At 43.5% G+C, this 9317-nt stretch overlaps 1 protein-coding gene across 2 annotated transcripts in view; it reads left to right on the top strand.

The window, feature by feature from the left end:
• The first annotated feature begins 44 nt into the window (after positions 1 to 44).
• The window catches only part of c16h19orf67 (chromosome 16 C19orf67 homolog), a 62352-nt gene continuing 53079 nt past the window's right edge, over positions 45 to 9317 (top strand). For both annotated transcript variants that reach the window (XM_073069418.1, XM_073069417.1), the window contains exon 1: positions 45 to 389. The gene's annotated coding sequence lies outside the window, so the exon portion shown is untranslated. The remainder of the gene's footprint in view (positions 390 to 9317) is intronic.

Below are 9317 nucleotides of genomic sequence, written 5' to 3'. Positions count from 1 at the left end.
TGTGACGTCGCGTCGCCTAGCGACGGCCGGGGCTCGGAGTACCGCCCGGCTCTTTGCACCGGTGTTGCTTTCTGCGACCTGCCCGCCGCCCCTCCGCATCATCCCAGGCCTCATCCCTTTGGCGTCCGGGGTGACTCGCTTCCATTGCGGTCTTGTGGAGTAATGAAGCCCGTGCAGGACTTTCATACTGAAGGGGTAGGCGGTGGGTGACGGGCCAGCCGGCCGATGATGTGTTGATCAGACTGGCCGCTCGTAGCTATCGATCGTTCTCTTTAAACTCCGAGAATGCGGTGCAGTTCGGTGCCGGACTGCGGAGTTTTCTGTCCTATTGCAAAGATCTGCAGATGGGAGTCTGGAGAAATACACGAGATGCTGGAGGAAGGCGGCAGGTCGGGGAGCATCGGATAGGTAATCGAGACCTTTCATCTGCACCACGAATTTCAGAAGAGTGCGAGGACCGGGGAGTGGGGAGAGACCGGGGACCGAGGGGAGAGCCTTGGGGGGTGAGGAGTCTCGGGGAGCCCTTAGAACTGAGGGGACTAGTGAGTTTCAATGTAGTGACCGTGGGCTAAATGCAGGAAAGTGGGACGAACTTCTGTTCTTCCCAACTGCCATCAAGTTCCTGAATGGATCTGAAAAGACCTTGTTCTACCGCTGTTTTATCCCAACTTTCACTAATGTTAACACGAGGAAATCTGCAGATGCTGGAAATTCAAGCAACACACACAAAACGCTGGCGGAAAGCAGCAGGCCAGGCAGCATCTATAGGGAGAAGCACTGTAGACGTTTCGGCCGAGACCCTTCGTCAGGACTAACTGAAAGGAAAGATAGTAAGAGATTTGAAAGTAGGAGGGGGAGGGGAAATGTGAAATGATAGGAGAAAACCAGTGGGGGTCTCGGCCCGAAACGGGATGGGGACATACAAGATGGTGAACTAGAAGCCCAGCTATCAGGATTTCTGATAGTGGATGATCAGAACTTTACTGTGCCTAGACGGTGTATCTAAGGTTGTGTACGGAATGCAACCCTGAGATATCTCCTCTCCACGTAACCATAAACACAGTAAACCATAGAAGTTGTTGAAAGAAAGTCATCAATTCCTCACCCCCCCCACCCATGAAAAGAAAAATAAACAGATACTGGCAAACCTGAAACCCCCCCCCCCACCTAACCCCCTCCCTCACTCAAAAACTAACAGATCACCCACATGGACAACATCAAACCTCAAACCCCCCCCCCCCCCACCGCCCACTAATCGGCAACAAGAAAGAACGGATAAGAACAGGAAAAGAACACAGAACTGAAAGAGGCCAAAATGAGCTACAGTCAAATCCATGAATGTCAGAATTTCGAAAACATCTCCAAGAGCACTGGGACACAGTGGACCCTCTGAGGGAAGGGTACACAGAAGCCCCGTGGAAACAACAGAGGAACACAGACCACCCATGAGCAAAGCATCTCACAGAGAAGGGAGCTCAGCAGCCGCATCAGCTCACCCTGTTGCAGACTCTCAATCCTGCTGTAATCAGAATCTTCAACAGACCCCTCTTGCGCTAAAAGATAAACACTCGATCTCCAAATCTAGCTGCTACAGACCCTTGCATTTTAATTATCTACCGGCGCTACACTTTCTTTCTAACTGCAAGATTGTATTCTGTATTCTGTTTTCCTTTCTACTATGCTGATGTACTGATATAGGGTATACAGACTAAAGCATCTGATTATCAGAATCAGGTTTATCATTGGCATTTATTGTGAACTTTGTTAGCAACAGCAGTTCAATGCAATACATAATATAGAAGAAGAATAAATAAATAGCAGTATACCTGTATTGACTAGATTAAAAATCATGCAAAAGCAGAAATAATATGTTTTAAAAGTGATGTAGTGTTCACGGGTTCAATGTCCATTTGGGAATCAGATGGCAGAGGGGAAGAAGCTGTTCCTGAATCGCTGAGTGTGTGCCTTCAGGCTTCTGTACCTCCTTCCTGATGGTAACAGTGAGAAAAGGGCACGTCCTGGGTGCTGGATGGCGTTAATAATGGATGCTGCCTTTCTGAGACACCGCTCCTTGATGTCCTTTGTAGGCTAGCACCCAAGATGGAGCTGACTAGATTTACAACCCTTTGCAGCTTCTTTCAGTCCTGTACAATAGCTCCCTCCATACCAGACAGTGACGCAGCCTGTCAGAATGCTCTCCATGGTACATCTATAGAAGTTTTTGAGTGTTTTTCTTGACATACCAAACCTCTTCAAACTCCTAATGAAGTATAGTTGCTGTCTTGCCTTCTTTATAACTGCATCGATATGTTGTGACCAGGTTAGATCCTCAAAGATCTTGACACCCAGCAACTTGAAGCTGCTCACTCTCTCCACTTCTGATCCCTCTGTGAGGATTGGTATGTGTTCCTTCATCTTACCCTTCCTGAAGTCCAGAATCAGCTCTTTTGTCTTACTGACATCGAATGCCAGGTTGTTGCTGCGACACCACTCCACTAGTTGGCTTATCTCACTCCTGTACGCCCTCTTGTCACCACCTGAGATTCTACCAACAATGGTTGTATTGTCAGCAAATTTATAGATGGTATTTAAGCTATGCCTAGCCACATAGTCATGGGTATAAAGAGAGTAGAGCAGTGGGCTAAGCACACACCCCTGAGGTGCACCAGTGTTGATTGTCAGCGAGGAGGAGATGTTATCAGCAATCTACACAGACTGTGGTCTTCTGGTTAGGAAGTCGAGGATCCAATTGCAGAGGGAGGTACAGAGGACCAGGTTCTGCAACTCCTCAATCAGGATTGTGCGAATGATGGTGTTAAATGCTGAGCTATCGTTGATGAACAGCATCCTGACGTAGGTGTTTGTGTTGTCTAGGTGGTTTAAAGCCATGTAAAGAGCCATTGGCAAATAGCAATAGGCAAATTGGAGTCGGTCCAGGTCCTTGCTGAGGTACGATTTCAGTCTAGTCATGACCAACCTTTCAAAGCATTTCATTACTGTAAGTGTGAGTGCTACTGGCAGTTCACGTTATTCTTCTTAGGCACTGGTATAATTATTGCCTTTTTGAAGCACGTGGGAACTTCAGCCCATAGCAGTGAGAGGTTGAAAATATCCTTGAATACTCCTGCCATTCGGTTGGCACAGGTTTTCAGAGTCTTTCCAGCTACTCCATCGGGACCTTGCGAGGGTTCACCCTCTTTAAAGACAGCCTAACATCAGCCTATGAGACAGAGATCACAGGGTCATCGGGTGCAGCAGGGATCTTCACAGCTGTAGTTATATTCTCCCTTTCAAAGCGGGCAGAGAAGGCGTTGAGTTCATCTGGTAGTGAAGCATCGCTACCATTCATGCTATTGGGTTTCGCTTTGTAGGAAGTAATGTCCTCCAGACCATGTCAGAGTTGTCATACATCCAATGTCTCCTCCTACCTCATTTGAAATTTTCTCTTCACCCTTGAAACAGCTCTCAGCAAGTCAGACCTGTGTTACCGGACTTGAATGCCACAGATCTCGCCTTCAGCAGATGACATTGTCATTCAACCGTACATGAACACTCATGAATACAGCCAAATGAATCAGCGTAACCCTGGGGCCAAGGTACATGTGGCAATAAAAAACCAGTACCAAACCCATTCTCTTTGTTGTACCCATTGCATCCCGCAGCTCTCTGCTATCTCACCTGACGCGTTCACTCATCTGCCAGATGTCAAGAGAGAGGTATTGGGGCTGGAGCACTCCACCGGGGGTAGTGTGGTGCGATGTCCAGGCTGGAGTATCTGCTGCCCCCAGTTTTCAGTCAGCAGAAGACAAGCTCTATTGTGGTCGACTGTAGATCGCTGGCTCGAGTTTGGACTTTTCTGTTACGTGACTGTGTGATACCATATGTGCTCGCTATCTTGTACATGCTGTGTGACTGTTGACACTGTGTTTTGCACCTTGGCCCTGGAGTAACGCTGTCTCATTTGGCTGTATTCATGAACAGTATAGTTGAATGACAATTAAACTGGAATTGAACTGAACTGAATCTGATGAAGAATCTACATGCTAAAATGTCAACTGTTCCTTTTTCCACAGATGCTGCCTTCACCTGCTGATTGTGTATCCAGAATTTTCTGCTTTTATTTCAGATATCCAGCGCCTGTGTGTGTGTTTTTTTTTAAATGTTCATGGGTGGCTTGTGAAATGCTGTGTTGCTCGGTTGTTTCTGCAGGACTTCTGTGTACTCCCAGTACATGGATTTCAAGATTTTCACTGTCTTTCAGAATGCCCCTCTCTACAGAAATTCCCATTGAAGATACTGCATTTCTCCAAGGAGTCCTTCAGCACATCCTTGAGCCCTACAAAACCCAAGGTTGTATAAGACATTGGTCAGACTGCACGTGAAGTACTGTGAGCAGTTTTGGACCCCTTATCTAAGAAAAGATTAGCTAGCATTGAAGAAGGTCAAGAAGGGAGTTCATGAGAGTGATTCCAAGAATGAAAGGGTTATCATATGAGGACTGTTTCATGGCTCTGGGCCTGTACTCACTTGAGCTTGAAAAATGAGGGGGGATCTCACTGAAATCTATCAAATATTGAAAGGCCTCAACAGAGTGGATGTGGAGAAGATGTTTCCTATAGTGAAAGAGTCTAGGACTAGAGGCATAGTCTCAGAATACAAAGATGTCTCTTTAGATACAAAACTGAGTCATGTCATCTGCAGAAATTCTTTCATGACTCAACAATAGTTGGGTGTATAAAGGGAGGACAGGAGGATGAATACAGGGCCCTGGTGGAGGACTTTGTCAAATGTTGAAAGCTGGATCATCTGCAGCTCGACATCAGTAAGACAAAGGAGATGGTGATGGACTTTAGGAAGACTAAGCCTGCACTGCTCCCTGTTACTATTGATGGTAAGGACATGGATGTGGTGAGGACCTACAAGTACCTGGGGTGCACCTGGATGACAGACTTGAGTGGAGCACCAACACAGAGTCTATACAAGAAGGGTCAGAGTCTCCTCTACTTCTTGAGGAGACTGAGGCCCTTTGGAGTATGCAGGCCTCTCCTTCACATGTTCTACCAGTTTGTTGTTACCTGTACAATATTCTCTATGCGGTGGTGTGCTGGGGCAATGGCATCAACATGGGTGATGCCAACAGGCTCAATAAACTGATTAGGAACATACTTCCGGTAAGATGGCGATTGTTTAGCTGCTCCGAACTTTTGTTCCGTTACTGTCGCTACCTTTGCACTAAATGTCTCAATTTTTTAAACCTTAGTTAGGAATTATTTTGGTATCTCTTACTTGCCTGTGAATATATCTAACTTACAATGTCTAGCAAGAGTTCTAAATCCAGGAGAAAAGAAACTATGACCGCGTCGGACGAGACGCTGGTTGCACTGGGAAAGCTCCGAGACGAAATCTTAAAGGAATTTAAAACCGCTTTCAAACAGTTAGAAGACAAACTGGATCGGATCAACGATAAAGTGGACCAACATGCTGAACACATATCTCGCATCGATTCGACTTCTGAAGATTTAGAAAGTCGTGTTCGATACTTGGAGACTCTCTGTTCCAGCTTAGAGGAAAAATCTAATAAACTTCTTTCCAAAATGCTGGATCTCGAAAATCGTAGCAGATGCTGTAACATCAGAATTCTGGGATTACCAGAGGCGACTGAAAAGGGACCAACCGCGAAGTTTTTCACCGAGTTTCTCTGTGAGTTATTCGGGAAAGATTTGCTTCCGAAGCCGCCCGAGCTCGAACGGGCCCACAGGGTTTACGTTCCCCCCGGAATTCTGGGTTCCCGTCCGCGACCAGTAGTCTTGTGTTTCCATCAATACCAGGTAAAACACAGTCTGATTGTGGAGGCACGTCGCAGAGGCTCTTTTTCTTTCCAGGATACAACCATTCGCTTTGTGGAAGATTTTGCACCCCAGACCTTAAGGATGCGCGCTGAGTTTAAAGGCGCAATGAAAGTGCTTTTTGATCGTGGTTTCAAACCTTCCTTTCGTAACCCTGCTGATCTACGAATCAAACTTAATACCGGGGAATTCAAGTGGTTCAAATCAGCAAAGGAAGCTGAAGCGTTTGTGGCAAGTCTTCCGGCTATCCAGTCATCTTCGGAATCTGATCGGACCTCCTAAAATGGTGGATAAGTACTCCTCGTAGTAAAATTACTTTCTCTGGACTCGGAATTCACTTGAATCACTCAGACATTATTCATTGAAACTTTAAGGGCTGTTGACAATCTCTCCCGGGATTTGGTGTGTGTGTAACCTATCTTTATTCTTGTATAACTTTACCTACAGAGTTCTACAACTAATTCTAACTTGTTTTGGAGGTTTGAAGTCTTTAGTGAAGGCCTCCCTGTTTGTTGGTTCACAGTTCAACTGCTGATTTATTTTTCCTTTGCTTTAAATATTTATCTATTTTATCTTTTTCTTTTCTTCACCCCTTTTTTCTAATCTCTGAATTTTTCTCTCCCTTCTCTGTAAATGGTTGATAAATACTCATCTTGAATTTATAATTTTCCCCTTCCCCTTCTTTTTACTTTTTCCTTCTTACCTTTTTTTTCCCCTTTCCCTTACTTTATTCTTCTATAATTTTTCGCGGGTAGGTTAGTTTTGGTTTTCTTCCGATTTTCTCTGCATTAAGTTGTATATTTCTGCAGAAGGTGTTCTAATCTGTAGTTATGTTTTCTAGTGCATAAACTAGTTATTATTTGCTATAGTATTTATACGGAACTGTTGTTAATGACACAGATCTGGAAGTTGTATTTGGGTTAATTTTTTTGGTAGAGCTAGCTACTTGTTTTGGTAGCCGTCTAGTTTTGGGTTGTGTGGGTGGGCTGGATTTTCCAGTTCCAACATCTCTTTATTGCTTAGGACATGTTTATATTTTGACCTTACGAATCTATGTTTACATCTCTGCTCCCAGACTGCTATTGTACCGCTTGATTTTTTATATGCCTGCTGCCTTTTATGCATTAGTAATTGATAATGGCTAGTGCACTTAAATTCGTGAGCTGGAATGTAAAGGGACTGAACCACCCTGTTAAAAGGAGGAAGGTATTCGCACATATTAAACAACTCAAAGCTGACATTGCTTTCCTCCAAGAAACTCATATTCGTTGTTTTGATAACTCCCGGCTTCTGTCAAAGTGGGCGGGTCAGCATTTTCATTCATCCTTTGCCGCTAAAGCTAGGGGAGTTTCCATTCTTATTAACTCAAATATTCCTTTTGAACTCCATAATAAAATATCTGATACAAATGGCCATTTTATTATTGTTTCTGGTAAACTATATAACACTAAAGTTGCACTAGCAAACCTGTATGCCCCCAACTTTGATGATGTTAACTTTTTTGAACAGTTTTTTTCCTCACTACCAGACTTAAACTCATACTCTCTTATATTGGGTGGTGACTTCAACTGTTGGTTGGATCCTAAACTGGACCGATCGTCCTCTGTTACCAGATCACCTACTAAATCTGCCTTAGCTATTCAATCGTTTCTCTCTAATTTTGGTATCTCTGATATATGGTGTTTCCTCCATCCTACGGAGAGAGATTATTCTTTTTTCTCACATGTTCACCATACCTTCACTAGAATTGACTATTTCTTACTCGATAACCAACTTATCCCATTTGCCCACTCTTGTGACTATCAGAGTATACTGATCTCTGACCATGCCCCAATTACCCTCTCTCTGAACTTTCCTGGTCTCCCTCAGAGGAACAAACACTGGCGGTTCGATTCAACTTTACTATCGGATGATGATTTCGTAAAATTTATTAAGGACCAGATAACCTTTTATTTTAACACTAATACATCACCTGAAGTGCCATCCCAGATTGTCTGGGATGCCATGAAAGCATATCTGAGGGGTCAAATAATCTCTTACACAGCAAATCTCAATAGAAGATCTTGTGCAGATCGAGCAGACCTCATTAACCAGATTAAAGATTTGGATCAAATATATGCCCAAACTAAGAACCCTGAATTATACAAGAAACGCGTTGAGCTCCAAACTAAATTTAACCTTCTGTCCACTCAACCTGTCGAACGCCAACTTCTCGAAAGCAAGAGCCGCTTTTACATTCACGGGGATAAGTCTGGTAAATTCCTAGCCAATCAGCTGAGGCGTTCCAAAGCCAAACAACATATTACAAAGATCTGGAAGGAGAACGGAGACTTTACATCGGATCATTTAGAAATTAATGATGCATTTAAAAAATTTTATTCTCGGCTTTATTCCTCTGAATCCCTGAATGACAATATCTCTGTGGATCAATTTTTACAGAATCTGAATATCCCCTCACTTTCATCTGATTTCAAAGCCAAACTCAATGTGCCTATATCACCAGAAGAAATATCTTTTGCAATTTCTGCACTGTCCTCAGGGAAATCTCCTGGACCTGATGGGTTCCCTGCGGAATTTTATAAATCATTCTCCTCACTTCTTTCTCCTCAGTTACTTTCAGTATTATCTGACTCGTTTAATTACGGCAAATTGCCACCCTCTTTCAATGAGGCATCTGTTATTCTTCTTTTAAAAAAGGGCAAAGACCCAACAGAGTGTTCCTCGTACAGGCCGATCTCTCTGCTCAATGTTGATGTAAAGATCTTAGCTAAAGTGTTGGCTCATAGATTAGAAACCGTTATTCCCTCCATTATCTCTGATGACCAAACAGGCTTTATTAAAAACCGTCTCCCTTTTTTTAACATTCGGCGTCTATTTAATATTTTATACTCAGTTCCAACTGGGACTCCTGAATGTGTTATCTCCCTTGATGCGGAGAAAGCATTTGACCGTATAGAGTGGAACTACCTTTTTGCAGTCTTAGAAAAATTTGACCTTGGCCAAAGTTTCATCTCTTGGATCCAATTGCTGTACCTGTGTCCTACTGCTTCTGTTCTAACTAATTTTCAGAAATCCCAAGTATTTAATCTCAAACGTGGCACCCGTCAGGGATGCCCCTTAAGTCCCTTTCTCTTTGATTTGGCTATAGAACCTCTGGCGATAGCATTTCGGAATTGTCCTGAATTGACCGGGATTTGGAGAGGGGGTGTTGAGCATAAGGTTTCTCTCTATGCTGATGACTTATTACTCTTTCTCTCAAATCCGTCTATATCCTTACCTCTAATGTTTTCACTTCTTGACCAGTTTAGCCAGATCTCTGGCTATAAACTCAACTTACATAAGAGTGAACTTTTCCCAATTAATAAAGAAGCACAAGAACTAATATTTCGTGATCTCCCTTTTAAAGTAGTCCATAATCAATTTACTTATCTTGGAATTACAGTCACAAGGAAGTTTAAAGATCTCTTTCGT

The sequence above is a fragment of the Hemitrygon akajei genome, chromosome 16, assembly GCF_048418815.1.
Source record: "Hemitrygon akajei chromosome 16, sHemAka1.3, whole genome shotgun sequence".
NCBI classification, from domain to species: domain Eukaryota; kingdom Metazoa; phylum Chordata; class Chondrichthyes; order Myliobatiformes; family Dasyatidae; genus Hemitrygon; species Hemitrygon akajei.
This window is presented reverse-complemented; position numbering and strand designations above follow the sequence as displayed.